Genomic DNA, 22,015 nt, shown 5'->3' on the forward strand with positions numbered 1-22,015 from the left:
TGGTGAGCTGATAGGATCAGCATAACTCTGCAGCCAGTTGGGTCTGGATATGAATCTTAGCTTCACCACCTATTAGTTATTAAACTTCTCTAAGCCACCATTTTCTCCTCTACCAAAATGCCTGAGTAGCTCAGTCGGCTAAGCATCTCCTTTTGGTTCAGGTCATGATCCGGAGTCCTGGGATCGAGCCCCGCATTGGGCTCCCTGCTCAGTGGTGAGTCTGCTTTTCCCTTTGCCCCTCCCCTGTTCATGCTCATGCTCTCTTTCTCTCAAATAAATAAATAAATAAAAACTTCTTTTAAAATGCCTAATAACTGTGACTTATGCACAGGATTGCTTTGAGGATTAAATGAGATGGGAATATAAAGTGCTTAGAATAGTCACTGCAAGTATTCCTCTAGAGATGATGATGATGATGAAGATGATGGTGATGGATATGATGATGAGTGATGGTGACAGATATTGATAATGGTGATGATATGATGATGGTAATGGTGGAGATGGTGAGTGATGATGATGGTGATCATGATGATGATGATGACAGCGAGAAATGATGGAACTGGGATTTAAGATTTGGCAAAATACAGCTAAGGCTTTCAGAAAGCTTCACTTACTTCATATATTCCTGTCCTTTGATCCAGTAATTTCACTTATTAGAAATATTCTTTTGGAAATATAGAGAAATAGATGAGAATTTAAACATAAAATTTAGTTGCATTTGGAAAAATAGCAAACTAAATACCTAACAATAGTGGAAATTTTGAAAAATGACGTGTAGAAATAAAGCAATTTAGATAGACTGGCCATAATTATAGAGAAGTGGTTGTCAAGATGGGGAAATTTGAGAGGCTAGATAAATGAATGACATCCCACCCCCATGCACTTCCAGATAACAATCCCTTCTTCATCTAATAGGAGACAGGAAGTTTATCCTCTGCAAAAATTGAGTGACAAGGACACCAGGCAAGGGAGAGGGGCTGGAGGGGAACAGGACAAAGAGGGTTACAGCTTAATTCCTGCTGATGACCCCAGCCCTCTGCTTCCACTGACATCCAAAGCAAAATCTTTCCTGGGAAAATCTGAACTGCCCTGCCCAGAGAAACATCTACAGATGAAGGCATGTGAAGGTCTTAAAAAATAATAATAATAAAACAATAAAAAAGAAAAGAAAGAAAAGGAAAGGAAAGGACCAATTCAGAGTATTCGTACAAATACCTTGTATTTGTATAAATACATAAGTAGTCAAGATCAGCAAACATTTGGGGAAGATTCTCCAAAATGAAGAGTACTGCACTAAAAAAAGAGAAAAATAAGAGAGAGAGAGAAAAGAAAAATAATCCAGAAGAAAGAAAATTAGTCCAAGTATCAGAAGTACAGTCTTACAACAGAAAGAAATGGAAAGATAGTCCATGCTCATGGATAGGAAGAACAAATATTGTTAAAATGTCTAGTACCCAAAACAATCTACAGATTTAATACAATCCTTAACAAAATACCACCAGTATTTTTCACAGAACTAGAATAAACAATCTTCATATTTATATGGAACCACAAAGACCCCAGCTAGCCAAAGCAATTTTGAAAGAGAAAAGCGAAACTGAAGACATCACAATTTCAGACTTCAAGTCATATTACAAAGCCGTAGTAATCAAAACAGTATGGCACTGGCACAAAAACAGACACATAGACCAGTGGAACAGAACAGAATACCCAGAAATAAACCCCCAATTATTTGATCAATTAATCTTCGTCAAAGCAGGAAAAAACATCCAATGGGAAAGTCTCTTCAACAAATGATGTTGGAAGAACTAGACAGCAACATGCAAAAGAATGAAATTGGATGACTTTCTTATGCCATACACAAATATAAATTCAAGATGGATTAAAGGCCTAAATGTGAGACCTGAAACCATAAAAATCTGAGAACAGAGCACAGACAGTCATGTGTCTGACATTGACCATAACAACTTTTTTCTAGATATGTCTCCTGAAGTAAGAGAAATAAAAGCAAGAATAACTTATTGAGATTACATCAAAATAACAATCTTCTACACCGTGAAGGAAACAATCAATGAAACTAAAAGGCAACCAGTTGCAAATAACATATCTGATGAAGGGTCAGTACCCAAAACATATGAAAAACCTATATAACTCAACACCCAAAATACAAAAAATCCAATTAAAAATGGACAGAAAACTTGAACAGACATTTCTCCAAAGAAGATATACAGGTAGCCAGCAGACACTTGGAAAGATGCTCTGCATCACCTATCATCGGGGAAATGCAAATCAAAACTACAATGAGATATCACCTCACACCTGTCAGAATCACTAAAATCAAAAACACAAGAAACAACAAGTGCTGGAGAAGATGCAGAGAAAAAGGAACCCTCTTGCACTGTTGACGGGAATGCAAAGTGATGCTGCCACTCTGGAAAACAGTATGGAGGTTCCTCAAAAAGTTAAAAATAGAACCATACTATAATCCAGTAATCCAGCAATCCAGCACTACTGAGCATTGAAGCCCCAAAATACAAAAACACTAATTCAAAGGGATATATGCACCCCTATATTTATAGCAGCATTATTTACAACAGCCAAGTTATGGAAGCAGCCCAAGTGTTTGTTGATGGGTGGATGGATTAAGAAGTATAGTGTATACACACACACACACATACACACACACACACACAGTGGAATATTATTCAGCCTTTAAAAAGAATGAAATTCTACCATTTGCAAAGACATGCATAGAGCTAGAGAGTATAAGTCGGAGAAAGACAAATACCATATGACTTCATTCACATGTGGAATTTCTTTTTTAAGAAAAAGAGAGTGCGGGCAGGGGGTGGGGAGGGGCAGAGGGATAGGCAGAGAGAATCCCAAGCAGGCTCCAAACCCAGTGTGGAATCCAATACAGGGCTCAATCCCACAACCCTGAGGTCACAACCTGAGCCAAAATCAAGAGCCGGATGACTAATCAACTGAGCCACCCAGGTGCCCCAGTCATTCATGGAATTTAACAAAACAAACAAGCAAAGGAGAAGGAGAGAGAGACAAACCAAGAAACAAACTCTGAACTATAGAGAACAAACTGATGGTGACCAGAGAAGAGGGAGTGGGGGGGCGGGTGCTGTAGGGTGAAACTGATAATGAGGATTAAGGAGGGCACTTGTAATGAGCGCTAGGTTTCGTATGGAAGTGTTGAATCACTATATTGTACACCTGAAACTAATAGAACATTGCAGGTTAACTATACTGGGATTAAAACAAATAATAAATAAAATTTTGTATTTCAAAAAAAAAAGTATAGTCTTAGGAGCTACAGTGACCTATAAAGATTGAAATTGCAATGTCTGAGCAGTATTACTAACACATCATACCAAAACTTCCTATTTGATGAAACCAGAGGTATTGAAAGAGATTTCAAAAAGGAACCATTTCCTCACTATATGATTCAATGTTAAATTAATGCCATGTACTAGACCATCTAAAATTATCTTATGGCTCTCCAAAATCACAGATATGGCTCCCTTCCTGCAAGTGTTGTCCTGGGCAATAATATTCCCTCATGGCCAACCTTGAGCCATTGTCCTCTACCAACCTATCTTCTGCCCTCCCCCCGCCCCCCCCGCCCAGTAGCTCAAGCTTGATTTCTGTGTTCTGGGTAACTGGAATGAAGGTACTAGAATGACATGCACATTCAGTACTGCTATTAGCTGGCACAGAAAGAAAAACCCAAAACTCTCAAACAAGCTAAAAGTCCACTGATTAGGACAAGTCCCACAAGTAGAAAGTTCTGAAAGCAGTTGGTGACTCAAACAGCTAATTTCAATTGCTCCCTTTTTAAGATGCCCATTATTTAGGTGTCCAGAGATCATTAATACTATTACTCATTTAAACACAAAACAGTTCTTTAAATCCCCTCCTAATTATCACATGAACTGTGTGTGTGTGTGTGTGTGTGTGTGTGTTGTTTCCAGGGTTTAAGGAAAGCCTGAGATTTGTTATTTCTAATTACTTAACATATAAATCATATAAACTTACTCTATCCAAATTGGGGGAAGCACTATCAAAGTTAATAGTGGTCATTTTCTATCAGTAAATCCTTCAATAATAAAACAACATTGCTTTAACAAAGAATCTTTTTTTTTTTTAATTAAAAAAAAAGTGTGTTCCAATGATACTGTAGTCAGAAACACTGCCAGAAATTGAAATAACATAAAGTCCAGGACATTGAGTAGATTGCAGATTGTTCTCATGCCCTGCTTGGGAAGAATAATTTCTCCCTCCCTCCCAATCTTGGCCCTTCTGGAGAGGTACCCTCTCTCTCTCTCAAAACAAATTACCACCATAATACATCACATAAGTCTCTATGGAGACCTGACTGCACCTGATCATGGGCTGGGGTCCAGAGGCAATGAAGAAGCAATTCCTGCACTCTGGAAGTACTGTACCTCCTCTCTCTTCAATGTCTATAAATCCAAGACGCACAAAAAAACCTCGCACACCCACCCCTGCCTTATACAAATTGACTGTTTTGTTCAAAGGTGCTGTATTCCCACAGAATACGCTGCCTGCCATGTCACTCTAGCTTATCCATGGTTTAAAGCTGAAATCAAACTGGTCACCCAACTCCCCCATGCTTTTGAAAGAGACACAAAGAGCCAGCTGAGCCATTGTTAGGGTATTCCCTGGTCTGAAGAACCATATCCCAATGGTGGAGAGAATGACTCCATCACAGAAATAGAGCCCAGGCTGAAGGACCTGCACATTTTCTCATAACCCCACTCACTGATCATGCCACTTCCTTCAAAAGAGGCATCTGGTGATACCTGGCAGAAATATGTCTGGCCAGAATGATAGGATGGCTTTCATTCTAGTCACTAGCTTGCTGTTGATAAGACTGAATCTGAAGTTGGCCAGTAGGGGAATAAAAACCAAATGGGGTAGGAAATTTGATTTAAGGCATCCCATTCTGGTCCTTGTGCCCTGTCATTTACCTCAGCTAGCTGGCCTGTGACAGATGGAGCGTCACCCACATGTCAAAATCCAATGTCCCAGGCACCTGGGTGGCTCAGTGGTTGAGCATCTGCCTTTGGCTCAGGGCATGATGACCTGGGGTCCTGGGATCGAGTCCCACATTGGGCTCCCTGCAGGGAGCCTGTGTGTCCCTCTGCCTATGTCTCTGCTTCTCTCTGTGTGTCTCTCATGAATAAATAAAATCTTTTTTAAAAAATGTCTCATTCATCTCTGTCCCCCTCACATTCATACAGAGCATAGCCTGTGGAAGGATGACCACCAACCAGTGTGCCCTGAACTGATATGACCTACTTCCATATAAGAAAAGAGGAATGGGGGACTAGCAAGTAAGGCAAACTATAAAACCACAGTTAACCATCTCAGCCACATTGCCCTGAGACCAACAGAACAGGTGAGTCAGTGGCAGGGGTGGGGAGGGAAGTGGGAGGCACAGGGGGTGTAGGGGTGTTCACAGAACCCCAATGAGAGCTCTCCTGAATACCCCTAAAGCAAGAATCACTGTACAAAATTAGAGAATTAGAGATGTCAATGGCGACCGCCAAACATACTGAGACTGAAGAGACAAATGTGAGACTGAAATCAAGAACTACTGGATCAGATGGGACCTATGTTCAGGTGTGCAAATGCCACTTCTCCTTTATCAGAGGTGCTCTGAAACGGTCTGTCCCACTCACCCTCCCACCCTGGATTACTTAACCCTAAACCACTTCCCACTCACAGGCCAGATATGCTGTCCCAGCTCATCCTGCTACACCACCCTGTACACCAAACTTGCTGGGAGCATGAGCAGAGTAGCCAAGGTTAAGATCAAAAGAGGAACAAGCCAAGTGAAGGGAAGAATTAGTTCTCTAAAAACAGAGAGGCAGGTGGGGGAGCAAAGAGAACCAGCTAGCAGGTTTGGTATCAAAACATCAACCCGCCCCCTTCTCTGAACGTCCTAACGGGGCCCCCTTTGCCACAGCCACAGTAAGACATGGGAGATTTCCCAGATCCAATGCAGTCACTTTCATGGATAAATGTGTTTATGATGTCAGGATTCGGATGAGTGCAATTCTGGATATGCATTTAATTTGTGCTGTTACTTCTCCTTGGGGTGGGGGTTGGTATTCACAAGGAAAGTTTATTTCTCCCCGGAAGGCTACTCACCAGACGGTTCTAATTAAGCCCCGATGGAGCATGAGGACATCCCAAAAGAGGGTGAAAATGAGCTCTGCCTCCTGGGTCTCCAGTGTCTCACATCTTGAGAGCTTTCGGGAAAGAGGCACTACACATGTGCCACACAAAGTAAAAGCTACATTCCCAGCCAGGAGGGGGAGAGGCCTTGAGATGATCAGCTTTGTTTGGCTATAATCATGCGTTTCTCAGGCGGCCCCAGGCTTCTGTGTGAAACAAACCACTGTGTGAGGTGAGCAGAGCTCTTTGAACAGGACAGTTACCCCAGGGAAGTTGCTGTAACACACCCGGCCTTCCCATACTGCCGTTTCATTTCAGGCCGGAAATAGAGAGGCCCCCTCCACCTCTTGGGTCTGGGCCTGATCCACAGGAAACTTCTCTCTTGATTAGACTCCCACTGAGCCCAGGGTTCAGCTTTCCATCCTTCATTCCAACCCACACACCCTGCCACTCCACCAAGAACAGAGTCAGGGGGCCTTTTCAAACAAACCTGCCCACCCACGACCACTGTGGGCAAGCTACAGAGCTCATGCTAAGAATTAGCCCTGCCTTTTTCTTGGAATTGAGAAACTGGCCCTTGAACTGCAAAGGAATATTCTCTAAAAAGCAGATTAATCTTTACTGATTTTTGGCAGTCAAAATTCTGGGGTCAATTAAATGGAGCCAAGACCTAATGCCATAATGCCTTAATGTTTCCTGAGCATTTATGTGCAACGCCTGAGGAGGTCCAAGACTCTGTTGGCCCCATCTAGATATTGCTGGAAATTGCACCAGCCTTATACAGCCTTCATTTTCCAAGGTTATCCTATAGTCCAGCACAGAAGGGGGTTTCAACCCTATCGTTTACAAACATCAATGTAACACAAAATAATTCAGACACTCTCTAACTACTTTGGGTGGATTGGTCACAGTCACATGACACATATGGATATTTCCTTTTAAAACAGACTTTCCAACTGAAATGGGATCCAGATGTTGTAAGCAGATGTATATTCAGTCCTCTTTCAAGGGGGTACCTACGTAATGAAAACTCAGCTTATTTTGACTCATTTGTGTACTTTTTACTTCTCCTACTAGCATGAGAGCTCTTCCAGGCCTAGAATGCTTGCCCACTGCACTGAGCACAATGTTTGGACCACAGTTGGTCCTGCAAGGCTGGTCCAATAAATGAAGCAATACATAAACACAATGAAGGTTTCAATGAATCGGATTAAGCACCAAAGTCAGGAACAGAATGTTTCCTGTATAAGGTTATACACATGGATTTGGATTTGGAAAATTCTTGATCCCCTTGTTAACTATGACTATTCATCAAGCTAACAGCCAGACTTTTTATTTTTTATAATAGCTGGTGATTTCCATTTGAATGGTGCTTTACATGGAAGCTTTACAAAAAAAATTTTCTTAGATGACAAACTGCAGAAAACGTTAGCCATTCTTTAAGACCCAACTCAAATGACAGGTCACATTTATTGAGCACCTACTATGTGCCAGACCCTGTTTGGAAAACTCTCAGGCACTCAGTCTTTACATGGCTCTGTAGCAGATTCTGACACTATCCTCATCACATAGGTGAAGAACCTGGCTCAGTTGTTCCTTGGGCCTCTCTGAGCTCTCCAAAGGAAGGTAGCCACTTCTTCTGAAACCCTATTTAGCATATCTTATGCTCCTCTTATGAGACATGCTGTGCTCTCCCATGTACAAGCAATAATTCAAGCATCGTTCCATCCCCTCTGCTCCACTGTAAGCTCCCCGAAGATGGGGCTATCTTATTCCAGTGGTATTGCCAAGGAAGGCCCAGGAACTGCATACCAAGGTCACCTGGGAAGTTTTTCAAACAAAACACAGCAGAGGCCTGGGCCTTACACCCTAGAGGTTTTGGGTGTTGGCTGGTGCTCTGGAACCCCTAGCCTCAGAAAGCTATCTAGGTGGTATTGACACACACCAAGTTTGAGGACCACTGTCTTACTCAACTAGCTCATTGCTTTGCACATTGTGTATAATGAACAAAACATCAAATGAATGAGTGGTTTAACAAATAACCATTATTATGAGATGTCACTCAAGATACATACAACTTTTTCAAGTGGACACAGAACTACCCCAAACAAACTCTGCCAACCCCTCTACCTACTTCCCACCATTCCTTTTCTGCCCCCTTCTGTCATTCAGCTCCAGCCACACTGGCCATTCTTATTGCTCAACTGTGCCAAGCCTCTACCTGGAACTGTCCTACCCTAGATTTGCATGCCTTATTCCTTCTTTTATTTAGATTTCTTCCCAAATGTCACCTCCTCAGAGAAGTGATCTCTGAGGGCCTTAACTCAACCTATAGCATGCCCTTCTATCCCTCACAATACTATTACAATCCTGTATCTGTAACCTCATAGCCCTTAACATCAACTGCCATTATATTACATATACTTCAAATTCACTGTTTCTTCCCACTTAGAATGCACACTCCAAGACTTTATGGATTCTTTGAGGAAAGCCGACAAGCCTCTCTGGCTCATTAAGCCTTCTGTTTGAAGTGTTTCAGAGGAGTCTTATTTCTCATTGTGACAAAAAGAAGGGCCTCACTGACTTTCCAAGTTCCTTCCAGGATCCCAAGTCTTAGAAAAATGAAATTTTATAAATAGAAAAAGGCCCAGACATCATCTAATGCAGGGGTTCTTCTTAATCTGGGGTTCATGAGTCCCTGGAGAGTTCTCAACTTCCTAAAACTGTATGTGAAATTCTGTCTGCATGCATATGCACAATTTTCTGTGGAAAGAATCCACAGCTCTCATTAGCGTCTCAAAGGAGTTTTATTTCTCAAACAAAAAGTTAAAATTCTCTCAGCAAAATCCTTTATTATGGATGAGGGGATGAGCCCCCCCCCCCCAAAAGCAGCTTAGGAATGACCCAACAGCTGGTTCGTGATGGAGCTGTGGGCAGAGTACCCATCTGTTGACCTCTAAGTGGTCTCCTTAACAACTCTCCACCATATCCCTTATAAAGAGAGGACCCTTCCCTTGTGACAATGGCATATTGCCACCCTGAACCCTGGACTCTGGGAGTAGCTACTTCACTGTGTGTATGACTAAGCCTTGGGCAAAAATACTGCAGCATGCTTTCCCCCTCCCTAACAATTTAATTATTCACAAATTTTCATGTACAGAGAACATCAGGGGGGATGAAGACTCAAATTTGCCCTAAGCCTCTTTCAAATGGCATTTCATACCAATGCAGTAGAGGGCATCTTCTCGTACCCTCGCACACCAGATGCCCTCTGCAAATAAAGACCTTTTTTTCCCTGCTGCTAATAGCTGCAATTTTCTCATGATTTCCTATCGTGGTAAATGCCAACAAAACACATCACCCCCACCACTTGTCCTACTGGCTATTCTTTCAATGTTGCAGATTCCAGACCAGCCCTGCCAGAATGAAAAACATAATATTCACAAGCCATCGGGAGGCATGCAGAGAGGGGGGCTTGCAGAGAAATAAAGGACGGGGTGTACTTGGAATTCAATCAGAAGCCCGTGCATGATCTGCCCCTTCCTCTCTGATTTTTTGTGTTTACAGAAAGCTCTGCAAGGTACTCTGAGGTGCCAAATCAACTTTTCCAGTGAGCCCATCACACTGTATGGAACAGAGACCCACTCAAGTTGTGTCAGGAAGAGTCAAGAAAAGCAATGCTTTGGACCTAGAACTGGACAGCAGCTAAGAACAAGGAGAGCTCTGGGGCCTGGGTGCACCCCCTCCAACCCTGCACCCGCCCCAGAGGCTCTAGGGTTGCTCTCTACAGCTGCTCCCTTCTATCAATCAGCTTCTCCAGTTTCCCTATGGTATTCCTGTTTCCTTTTTTCTTTAAGTATAGTTGACACATGATGTTAACATTAGTTTCAGGTGTACAACATGGTGACTGGAGAAATGTATATACATCATGCTGTGCTCACTGCAAGTGTAGCTACCATCTGTCTCATTACATCACTATTATAGTATCACTGACTGTATTCCCCATGCTGTCCCTTTTATTCCCATGACTTATTCATTCCATAACTGGAGGCCTGGATCTCTTACTCCACTTCACCCATTTTGTCCATTCCCCAGCCCTCTGGTAACCATCCGTTTGTTCCCTGTACTTATAGGTCTGATTCCATTGTTTGTTCACTCGTTTGTTTTTTTTTAGATTGCACATGAGTGAAATCATATGGTATTTGTCTTTCTCAGTTTGATTTACTTCACTTAGTGTAATACTCTTTAGGTCCATCCTCCATATGGTTTTTTCATTCATAACCTTGGCCTCCACATGATTTCAGTTTGCCAAGGACTCGACTCTGTCAAATGGCATCCTTTTAGCTTTTGCCTCTGTGGCAAAATACAGCTTGGGATTCTTTCATTCAAATTCCCAAGATAGGGAATATGACTGACTCTACTTCTTTGTGCCAAGCATTGTCATCGTTCAGATTATGGAATAGCTTCCCTGGAGTGCTGTGCCCACCCATATACCAATTGACAATGGCCGAGCAAGTCAGATATGGTATAAAATGTGGCTGGTTACCTAGGCCTTCCCAAAGTCTTCTGCAGTGGCTTTGACGAGATAGGTATGGTGACGATTTATTCTATTGGCTCTAAATCAGGCTGTTCAATAGTGTGCAGTAGCAGGCTTCTACTAGCATGTAAGAGCCAACTGTTAAATTTTGGGGGATTTTTGTAAGCTATTCGTTAATCCACTGATAGTTTGAAATTGGCCATAGTGGGAATACTTATACCACAGACATTGGCAAATACTACAAATCAGAGCCTGCTTGCTTGGTTTCTCTCTCTCTCTCCTTTTTCTTTCTTTCTTCCTTCCTCTTTTCTTTTCCTTTTTCTTACTTCCTTCCTTTCTTCCTCCCTTCCTTCCTTTCTCTCTCCCTCCCTCCTTCCTTCCTGTCTTCTGGAGAGCTAGTTTGCCAGCATACCCCTGTAGCATTAATGGTTAAAGAGGAAGAAAAAAATTAAGGTAAACAGGGCTCCCGGACAACCTGACATTTGATAATCTATGTCATTTCCCTCTTCTCTTCACCTAGCTTTTGCTGCAGCCAGAATGGATGGTTTCCTCATTCCTACCTCCCACAGATACCTGTTCTACAGCCAGGAGCCAAGTCTCATGCTGAGCCATATCTTCAGGCTTCTCAAACCTCAATGCCCATCTCCATAAAGGTCAGCTTCTTCCCTGAAGCCTACCTAATCCCCTCAATTAAAGTAACCTCTGCTTTTCTAAAGTCCTGGAACCCAAAGTATTGCCCTCTTTTCATCTTCAGCCTTCCACTTTAGCCATTTCTGACTTCATAACTTGTAGTACTTTAATTTATTTTAAACTTCCTATGAACAAGATCTATGTCCACTTCTCTGGATCCTTCCAAGTGCTGAACATATGCTCCTCAGTTAAATACCTGGGAGCACATGGTGAATGAATACAGAACAATTATTTCCACAAGTCAGCCAATAACACACCTCTAGAGCCCTTGTCTTCACACATCTACCATTCCAGACCTGCGAACTCATGAGTTCCCCAATAGAGATGAGCCCTGACAACCAAATCAGAATAGGATTTGTGAAGGCATCAATAGAGGTCACCTTAAGGCATGTATCTGGTCTCTCTGTGTGTATTACTTTAAGTAGACACAAATGCCCATAAGAGAAGGGGGAAAAAATCAAGGATATAATATAGGGATTTTAAACTTTGACTTAGCAACAGCAGATTCATACCTCAAGCCACCTATTAAACTTGATCAACCCCTTATTAAAACTGATCTCCCTTTAAGACTTTGAGAAAAATGGCTCTGAGTATTAGGGGAAATCTCAGAACTAGGAACCAGATGAACAAGATCACAAGTTCACTGTCAGGAGAAAATGAGTTCTTCATGTTATGAATCACTTAAACAGCCTGAAGAGTATATAAAAGCCATGAAGCAGTTAGAAGGAAAACTATCAGATTACAATTGGCATGTGAAGAAAAGAGCCCTGAAGAAATGGGCTTCTTTGCCCCAAAGCTTTTCCTAGACAACACCACCTGAGTAAGGCTTCAGGCAGAAAGTTCAATGGCGTATCAACTTTAGATCTTGACATTGTTGGTCAATGCATGTGGCCTTACTGGCACTGCTCAATTAATTTGTAGAAATTTGCTAAAATTGAAAATGCCTCACACTCTGAGAATCTGGAAGGTGGCAGAAAATAGCATCTCTATTTTACAGCCAGAAAACTGAGATAAAGAGAGGCAAGCCACTCGATTGTGTCTGTAACAGAGACTGAAATACAAGCCCAGCTTCCTAATCCTGGCTTCGATACTTCTCTGTGGGTCTCACTCTACCCATCATCCCTCCAAACCCTAAGTGCCCCAGAATATAAAAAAACCTTTATGAGACCTTTATGAGACGGATCATTCCTGAAGCTTAATCCAAACACTTGGTGTTAAAAACAGGAAAAAAAAAGGGGGGGGGTCCCTCAGAACTAAGGCAGACAAAAGAACATGGTAGAGTGCCTATTACTGCAAGAAAACAAGCCCTTTAATCTTCCAAAAGTCTAAAAACCCTGTCACCCCAGGCTGCTGATAAATGCAAGAAGATAAAGACATATTACAGGGAATGCACACTTCACTGTAGAGATCACTTATATTTCCTTCATCTGTCATTTCTTGATAGGAAGATAGGACCACAGAAGTGGTGTACTTTCCCTAAGGTTTTATAACCATTAGCTAAAGCCTCCTAACCCTGGAATTTAGCCCCCTGGTAGCTAAGAAAAATCACCAGTAAAGATGGGGAAAAAAGAAAGCAAATGAGAGCAAAACTCTGCATGTACATGTGTCCTCCGTAACAGCCTCGTGTCTGATCCTTACAAATGGAGTCCTTTGGGCAACCAATGAGGGTTTTCTGAGTCCAAAATATGTCACTGCATTAAGTCAATATCAAAATGCAACCAAAGGAAAGTGGACAAGATTGTGGTTTGCTTTTCGGAGTGAGCCATTTGCTTCTGAAATAAGTTCCACTGTCAAATCTGAACTGAGCAGGCAGACTCATATCTAACTCAGGAAAAAAAATATAAGAGATGGATTCAAAATTTCCAAAGCTCTTGGCTTAGATCGTAGCTCAAACATGAAAAGAATTCTTCTACAGAGTCAAACCATTTCTGAATCTGTGAGCTTCCAAAAAGACCTCCCTGAAGCTATCAAGCAATTGGAAAAAAAGCTGGAGCCGCAATCCCCACATTGCCCAATGTGAACTGGGTACTGGTCTCCCTCAAGCTAGGTTCCTCAGAAATATTCTGCAGTATTCTATACACAGTCAACCCCTTTCCTCAAGTAGGCATCAGTCTTCTTTAAGAAAGGTTCACACGGACAAACTGTAAGAGACACTTAATCATAGGAAACATAGAGGTCGCTGAGGGGAAGGTGTGAGGGGTTGGGGTAACTGGGTGATGGGCATTAAGGAAGGCACATGACGCAATGAGCACTGGGTGTTATATAAGATTGATGAATCACTGACCTCTACCTCTGAGACCAATAATACATTTTATGTTTATTGGCTGACTTTAAAGAAAAAAGAAAGGCTCACAGGCTTATAAGATAATCATTCGGGGTTCTGTCCTCAAAGATTCCTAGTTTCAATTCTACGATAGTCTGTGTGATAGGACCAGAAATGGCTGGCCAAGAGCTACTGGTCATAACTGTCTGTGAGTGTAGGACCGGAGATGAGGCTGGAGATGATGTATACTGTGGCATTCTATCAGACCAAAGGGAAGGAAGCCAGACTTTATGAAACCCTGCCTACTCTTTCTATGTATTTTCTACACATTCCGTATCTTAGGTCATCCTCACACCCCATAAGCCACTGGAACATAGCAGGTATTCTGAGAACATGGACTTCCTCAGAGCAGTAAGCTAGTCACAGTGAGTAGAGAATAAAATTCCAGTTGGTTGGACTCAAAACACCCATGTTAGTCGGTTTTGTGTGAATTATTTGTTTATACCTCTTAACATCCTAGACTGATCTGAGCCAGTGTTACTCCAAAAGCACAGAAACAGAGAATAGAAGTCCCCTCACCCAGAGACTCCTGGGAATTCAAATATCTTCTCTAACAATTTTTACAAGACCAGGCCATTTCCAGCCATAAGAGCTTTGACACTGGAAATATACTAGAGTCTAGTCTGGACCTCTGAAGATGGGTTCAGAGCTAACAACACTAACTGTTTAATAATCAATCCTGCTCTGGGGGCACCTGGGTGGCTCAGTGGTTGAGCATCAGCCTTTGGCTCAGATTGTGATCCCGGGGTTCTGGGATCAAGTCCCTCATCAGGCTTCCAGCAAGGAGCCTGCTTCTCCCTCTGTGTGTGTGTGTGTGTGTGTGTGTGTGTGTGTGTGTCTCATGAATAAATAAATAAAATCTTAAAAAAAAAAATCAACCTTGATCTGCAAACAAGATCACCTGATTGCCAGGCTAGTATAGTCTCAGGCAGGCTCCTGCCTAGCAAAATTTCAGATAATGATTATATACTGCCTGTGGTACCAGGAAGTATGCTCATCATATTCCTACCTTCTCAACTGGCTTAGAGCCTTATTTGATTCATAAAAGCAAAGGGTAATAAAAGTAGACCTGAACTTCAAAATTCTGAGCCACAAGAACCTACTCTCCAAAACCTTCACCCTGCAGCAAATGGCTCTTGCATCTGTCTTTACAATTCTGATTTTAAGCATGGCTTGGCCACTGGCACTTGCTACAGTCTGCAGGACTGGAAGTAGTAACCATGTTAGCTTACCCTGTGGCACTGAGCAAATCAACAGCTGCACATCGATCTTCTTCACCTACTCAGAACATGACTTATTTTTTTTTAAAGGCATACCATATTAGTGAAGCTATTAGACTATAGAAATAATCATATATAAGTGTTCTATTTTGTTAGTGAAATATTTTATGTAATGTGAGACTAAGTCTTGTGTATGCCATGGGCCTGTCCATTACCTTATCAAAGAAAAGAATGACATCACCTCCCTGTCTTTAAACAAAGGAGTCAAAGCCAGAGAATAATGGTTTATCAGCCATAAAATAGTCATTTAGATACTTAAAACAATAAATTACTTAAAATTAACGAGACGTAATTCTACAAGTTTTTAATTTTAGGATTATAAAGAAATGAGGCTAGTGTAAACATGAAAATTCCATTTTGCCCTTAACTGAAGAACAATGTAGGAATAGGTTTTTGATTGTAAACAAAGAGACAGAGTGTATCATAAGTAATTCACTCAGTTGTAGAAAGCAAAGTATACTAAATTACAGATGATCTTCAATACAGGAGTGTATAAAGTTAGAATTTTGCTAGAATATGCAATAGCGTAGTTTGAGAGATGGGGTCAAAGACCTAATTGCTGAACCCACCCAAGACATCCTGTGTGATTTGTAGCAAACCACCGAAATAGTCTGTTTCAGTTACTAGACCTCTACAACAGAGGTGACAACAGCTCTGCCTTTAGGTCACAAATTACATTAATACTCATTGGATCATGAAGTCCAATTTATTTATTTGTTCAAATTGGTAATCGATCCACATTGCACAAACTTTCAAAGGTGCAAAAATAGTCAATAAAAGCTCTCTACTTCTGACGCCCAATCCACCATCCCCTTTCAAGAACCACCTGATGGACAATTTCTTACACACAGTTTCAGAAATGGTCTAGCATTTACAAGTTCATGCAAACACACACTTTTCTCTGCCTACTGCATTGTGGCTTGACAGTGCCTGACACACAGTAGGTACAGAACAAATATTCATTTAATGAAATTAATACTATAGACACTTTTTGCATCTTGCCCTTTCATTCAAATATATCTTGGAAATAGCCCATATCAATGAATAGAGAGCTCCTTCACTTTTTTCCTTTCTAAAATTTTTTAGTTTACTGTACATACAGGAAAGGCACATGTTATACACGTACAGTGCACTAAGTTTTCATAAACTGAATCACCTACATAAGCAACACCCTGATCAAGAAAAGACAAATGTTACTGATAACCTAAATGCTCTCATCCTCACTGCCAGCACAACTTTCACCCTGCAGACACCTAGACTAACGACTACCCTGACCTAAAAAATAAATTAGTTTCACCTGTATTGGCATTTATAGCAATTCAGTAGCAAAATAGGTACTCTTGTGTTCACCTTCTTCCCATGGCCTTTTGGAAGACTTAACTGTATTTTTATGAGGACATGTAAATCTTATATTCTCACTGCCCTATAGTATTTCCTTGGGTGGGGACACCATAATTTATACATATGTTCAACTGCCAATGGGCATGTGTGTCATTTCCAATTTGGAGCTATTTTAAATAGTGTACTATGAACATTCTGCACAAGGCTTTTAGCAGAAACTTGTCATTCTCCTAACAGTGAAACTGTGGAGGCACATAGTAGGTCCACACCAAACTTTCCTAGGAACCACTAAACTGCCTTCCGAAATGGGTGTACTGATGTACGCTTTCACAGCACATGCGACTTCCTACGACCACGTGTCCTCACCAGCAGCTGGAATGATTCCATGGTTTTGTTTTGTGCTATTTAGCTCTCCTGGTAGGGTTGCCATTGTTTTTACATCTCTGTGATGACAAATGGAAAGCAGCCCCCTTTCATATGTTTACTGGACATTTGGATATTATCTTTTATGAAGTGTCTATCCAAATCTTTTGCCTATTTTTGTATTGGGTTATTCTTTTCTCTTACTAATTTCTAGTTCTTTACATGTTTGCAATATGATCTGTTGTTCAGACATATGTACTGGGAATGTCTGCTTCCATTCTGTGGGTTCTCTTTTTAATCTCTTAAGTGTGTCTTTCTGTGAACTTTAAGTTCTTAATTTTAATAGATTCAGTATAATTTTTTTATAAGTTAGTGGGTTTTGTGTCCCTTTTAAGAATCTCTGCCTACTCCAAGATCAAGATGTTCTCTTATGCACTTTTTTAAAAAAGATGTATTTATTCTTAGAGAAAGAGAGAGAGGGGGGAGGGGGAGAGGAGAGGGAGAGGGAGGATCTCAAGCAGACTCCCTGCTGAGCACAGAGCCAGACACGGAGCTCTATCTCATGACTCTGAGATCATGACCTGAGCCAAAATCAAGAGTCAGATGCTTAATCAACAGAGCCACATAGACGCTCCTCTTATACTCCCTTCTGAAAGACTTTACCTTTCAGACATTTGGAATCATTTTTTACAGCGTGAAGTAGGAGTCCAGGAATCAACTTTTTTTGGCATTAGGTAGGGATCCAGTACATTTTTCAAGACAGACAATTGACCAAGAACCATTTTTTGAAGAGATCATCCTTAAACTACCAAATGCCAGTATCATCTTCACAGACACTTTGTCTATCACTGAGCTTGATTTTTTTAATGCTGTAGTATTCCATTATATGCACATGCCACAAATCCCTAAACCCACTCCCCACTGGTTCACATATATTTTCACATTTTTGTTATGAATAATGCTCTAATGAACAATCCTGTCCATGTATTATTTCCCACATGTGTTAACATATCTGTAGGATAAACTCATAGAAATGGAATTGGTAGATCAAAGGATATGTACATTTTTTATTTTAATCAATATTTGGTAGAGGGTATACCAGTTTTAATTAGATTTTTCAGACCACAATGATACGGCACACACAGTATTATTATAAGACATGGCACATTAGAACTTCACTTATACCAAAGTTTCCAACATTTTGAGCCTCAGGATCTCTTTTTTAAAGATAATAAATGAAAAAAAATAAAGACAATAAATGTTCTTCTAGTATTCACTGGTTGAGAAAATATACAGAAGCATGCAAGTTCATAGAAACTGTGCCTCATAATCCTGTGAGATGGAAAAACTTAAATGAATCATGCTGTCATGATGTGAGGGGCAGGCCTTCTCTATTTATTTGCTCCTGTTCATAAGGAAGCTCAAAGCCTGGCTGGTATACCTCAGAAACCAGGTAGACAGACTCCAGCCCTGTTCCAGGAGGAGTTTGACTCCAACAGGAAGTCCCCAGTAGCTCTCTGCCTTGAGATGAGGCTGCATATCCTCCCTACTATCAAGCTGTTCCCTTCCATCAGAACTGCACAGGAGGACTTGTACCCACCATGACACCAAGGAGCCTTACTCAAACTTCTCCTACCTTAAGTGTTCAGAATAAAGCATCATGGTTTTGCTCAAAATACAGGTTTAAAAAAATACCAATGTTCTCTCACTTCCAGGTCAATATTATAATCCCTTATGATCAATACATGACTTTACCCATACTTGGTAAACTGCATTAACATTCAAACATGCCTGTAATGTTGTAAGAATATCATGTTACTTATTAATTTTGTCATTGAACATTATATCAATACTCTGGTGCTGGGGACCAAACATCACTGGGTCTATACCAGCCCTGAAATATGACCACCATGAAACCCACAGCGTGACTTCTACTTTGCAGGCTCAAACCTCCAAGACACACTTCCTTTCCAGAACTCTTAAAAAGGGGAAGGTAAACAGCAAAGAAAACCATCAACAAAATGAAAAAGGCAGTCTACCAAATGGGAAAAAATATCTGCAAATCACACATCTGATGAGGAGTTATCCAATATATAAAGAACTCATAAACTCAGTAGCAAAAAAAAAAAAAAATTCCAATTAGAAAATGAGAAGATCTGAATAGACATTTTTTCCAAAGAAGACATACAGATGCCCAAGAGACACATGTAAAGAAGCCCTACATCACTCATCATCAGGGGAATGTAAATCAAAACCACAATGAGATATCACCTCACATCTTTTAGAACATTATTATAAAAAGACAAGAAGCAAGCATTGGTGAGGATGTGGAGAAAAGAGACGTCTTATGTACTTCTGGGATGTAAATTAGTGCAGCTAGTCTGGAAAACAGTATGGAGGTTCTTCAAAAATTAAAAATAGAACTACCATATAATCCATCAATCCCACTTCTGAGTATTTATTCAAAGGAACACTAACTTGAAAAAGATATCTGTACCTCCATGTTTAATGCACCATTATTTAATAGCCAAGATTTGGAAACAACCTAAGTGTCCTCTGATGATGAATGGATAAAGAAAATGTGATACGTATACAGTGAAATATTATTCAACCATAAAAAGAAGAGAATCCTGCCATTTATAGCAACACAGATGGAACTGGAGGGTATTATGCTAAGTAAAATAAGCCAGAGAAAGGCAAACACTATATGATCTCACTTATATGTGGAATCTAAAAAAAAAAAAAAAAAAACCCACAAAAACAATGGAACTCATAGAATAGATTGATGGCTGTCATATGTGGGAGATGGGTGGTAATAAGTAATTCTTGGGGATGTAATGTACAGCATAATGATTACAGTCAATAATACTATATTGTATATTTGAAAGTAGCTTTTATTTTTTTAAAGATTTTATTTATTTATTTATGAGAGACACAGAAAGAGGCAGAGACACAGGCAGAGGGAGAAGCAGGCTCCATGCAGGGAGCCAGATGTAGGACTCGATCCCGGGACTCCAGGATCATGCCCTGAGCCAAAGGCAGACGCTCAACCGCTGAGCCACCCAGGCATCCCAAAAGTAGCTTTTAAAAGTCCTCAACATGGGGTGCCTGGGTGGTGCAGTTGGTTACACAGCTGACTCTGGATTCAGCTCAGGTTGTGAGCTCAGGGTCATGGGATCAAGGCCCACATCTGGCTCCATGCTTAGCATGCAGTCTGCTTGAGATTCTCTCTCCCCCTCTGCCCTTCCCACTTGTGCTCTAAAATAAATAAATAAATTTTTTTAAAAAAAAGAGTCTTCATCGTGAAGAAAAATTTGATATGGATGCTAACTAGACGTACCACAGTGATCATTTCTCCTTATACACACTTCACATTGTATACGTGAAAATACCATCAAGTTATATGTCAATTATATCTCAATAAAAAGGGGGAGAAGATAATTTAACAGCTAAATCTTATTCATACCGAAATCTCCACCTAGGAGAAAACCCAGGGAAGACAAGTATTTTCACCTTTAGGACTGTGTTGGGTGCAATTATTTGTCAGAGTCCCAAGCAGACATATAAAGAAACTTGCTCTGTCAAGTTATAGAGAGGAAGCAGCTAGAAGACAATAGGCTGAAACACAAATTTTCTAGGAGCCCTATGACTTTGGTTAATCACTTTATGCCTGCAGGGCGTATTTTTCCAATAAATGAGGGTGTTAGCTATGAGGGGATGCATAGAGAATCTAGCCCTTAATATTTTATGATGCTATGCACAAAAGGGTAAAGCTGTCAGATTTTTTATAACCAAGTTTTAGAACTTATAACCAGTCTCCAGCAGCAAAGTGTGGGGGAGTGAGAGCCCTATCACTCCAGGCTCATAGGAAATACACTCCTGTCCCAGCTACATATGTAACAAACCAGTCATCAGGATGCATTCTTACTCACCTTGGCTGAGTCAGCAAAGAGCTATTTTCAAGAGAGAATTAATCTCTGCTACGATTCTTTTCCTCAAGTTATTTGAAAAGATAAAGAATGGATGCCCAAGATTCTTAGGGCATCGAGGGGGTCCAACTACTGCATCTGACATAGACCGTCCCAGAGTTTAACAGGGTGTGGAAAAGTAGGAGAAAATGGCACAATCTGGAAACGTAGATCCATGAATATAAAGCCATTAGAACAATAGCAGCTTTGCCATGGCATAGAGCTTTGTGGAAAGACAAAGACCACTTTTGTCTCTTGCTTGGGAACTGGTTGCCAGCAATTCAGACAATCGTTTGAGTCCTGACTGCCAGCCCAGGCTCCCAGAGGACAAGGCCTGGACATCACTTGCAAAAATAAAATTAACACAACCATCCTCTGCTTTCCCTTGCTCACCCAACTCTTTGCCTCAAAATAATTTCTTAGCCTGATCTCAAAAGCCCTTTTTTAGCTTAAAAATAAAAGCCCATTATTCCTGAGGTATGCTGGAGGCTACTTCTAAACCAATGTCAAAGGACTCCCGAAGGATCTGTTATACCTTTAACATCCAGAGATGGCAGACATTTCATTGATGATTTTATCTATTTGATGAGGAAGAAAACTTCTTTTCCCTCCTTTTAAGCATTTAGTGAAAAACTATCTGACCTTAGTCAATTTCCTGGGCCACAGATACAGGTCAATTCTATTGCAATTCTATTATAACTCTCAATTCAAATGAGTAGTAACAGAATTGACCCATGTTCCTTTTTTTATTATTTTGACAGTACTGAAATATTTTCTGTGTATAGAGTTGTAATTGTTGTTACACTGAATATTGATGGGGATAAACTAGCAGTTGGGAAATTTTCCCTTCGTGGGAAAATTCATTACGATGAGATTTGACTCCTTACCCCCCAAACTCCACTGGTTTGTCTCTTAATATTTAGATGAGAGAAACTACCAGTTAAGTTTCAGCTAACAAGTTGAAACGTGTGACCACCACAAAAAAGCCTTCTATAAATCTGGACAAATTAATTATTGAGTAACTACTCCCTTTGCTGCAAAGCCCCTTGCCAGTACTCTAAATTACTTTTTCTTCTCCACATTACTTGTGATCTTTTTCTTTTGATGACCCTGTGTACAGTATACACTATGCTTATTGTAAAGGGATCTCAACTCCTTTTTTGTAATAGGAAGGAACAAATGCATTTAAAAGCCTTCTTTCTTTCATTAGATTTTGTCTTTTCTAAGTCATGTGCTCAACACAGTACTAATGCAATGACTCAGAACCTCCCAAACCCTATTTACCACTGTGGTCAAG

At 40.7% G+C, this 22,015-nt stretch overlaps 1 protein-coding gene and 1 long non-coding RNA gene across 5 annotated transcripts in view; one reads left to right on the forward strand and one right to left on the reverse strand.

Annotated features, from left to right (window-relative positions):
* LOC111092454 overlaps positions 1 to 11,443 on the forward strand; it is a 58,816-nt gene extending 47,373 nt beyond the window's left edge. Inside the window, exons 4-6 of the long non-coding RNA XR_005378673.1 lie at positions 5,277 to 5,434; positions 9,784 to 10,046; positions 11,274 to 11,443. This is a non-coding gene — a long non-coding RNA (uncharacterized LOC111092454). The remainder of the gene's footprint in view (positions 1 to 5,276; positions 5,435 to 9,783; positions 10,047 to 11,273) is intronic.
* DOCK5 (dedicator of cytokinesis 5) overlaps positions 1 to 22,015 on the reverse strand; it is a 211,719-nt gene that overhangs the window by 182,470 nt on the left and 7,234 nt on the right. The gene's annotated exons all lie outside the window — the stretch shown is intronic.

The sequence above is a fragment of the Canis lupus genome, chromosome 25 (genome assembly GCF_011100685.1).
Source record: "Canis lupus familiaris isolate Mischka breed German Shepherd chromosome 25, alternate assembly UU_Cfam_GSD_1.0, whole genome shotgun sequence".
In the NCBI taxonomy this organism is placed as follows: Eukaryota; Metazoa; Chordata; class Mammalia; order Carnivora; family Canidae; genus Canis; species Canis lupus.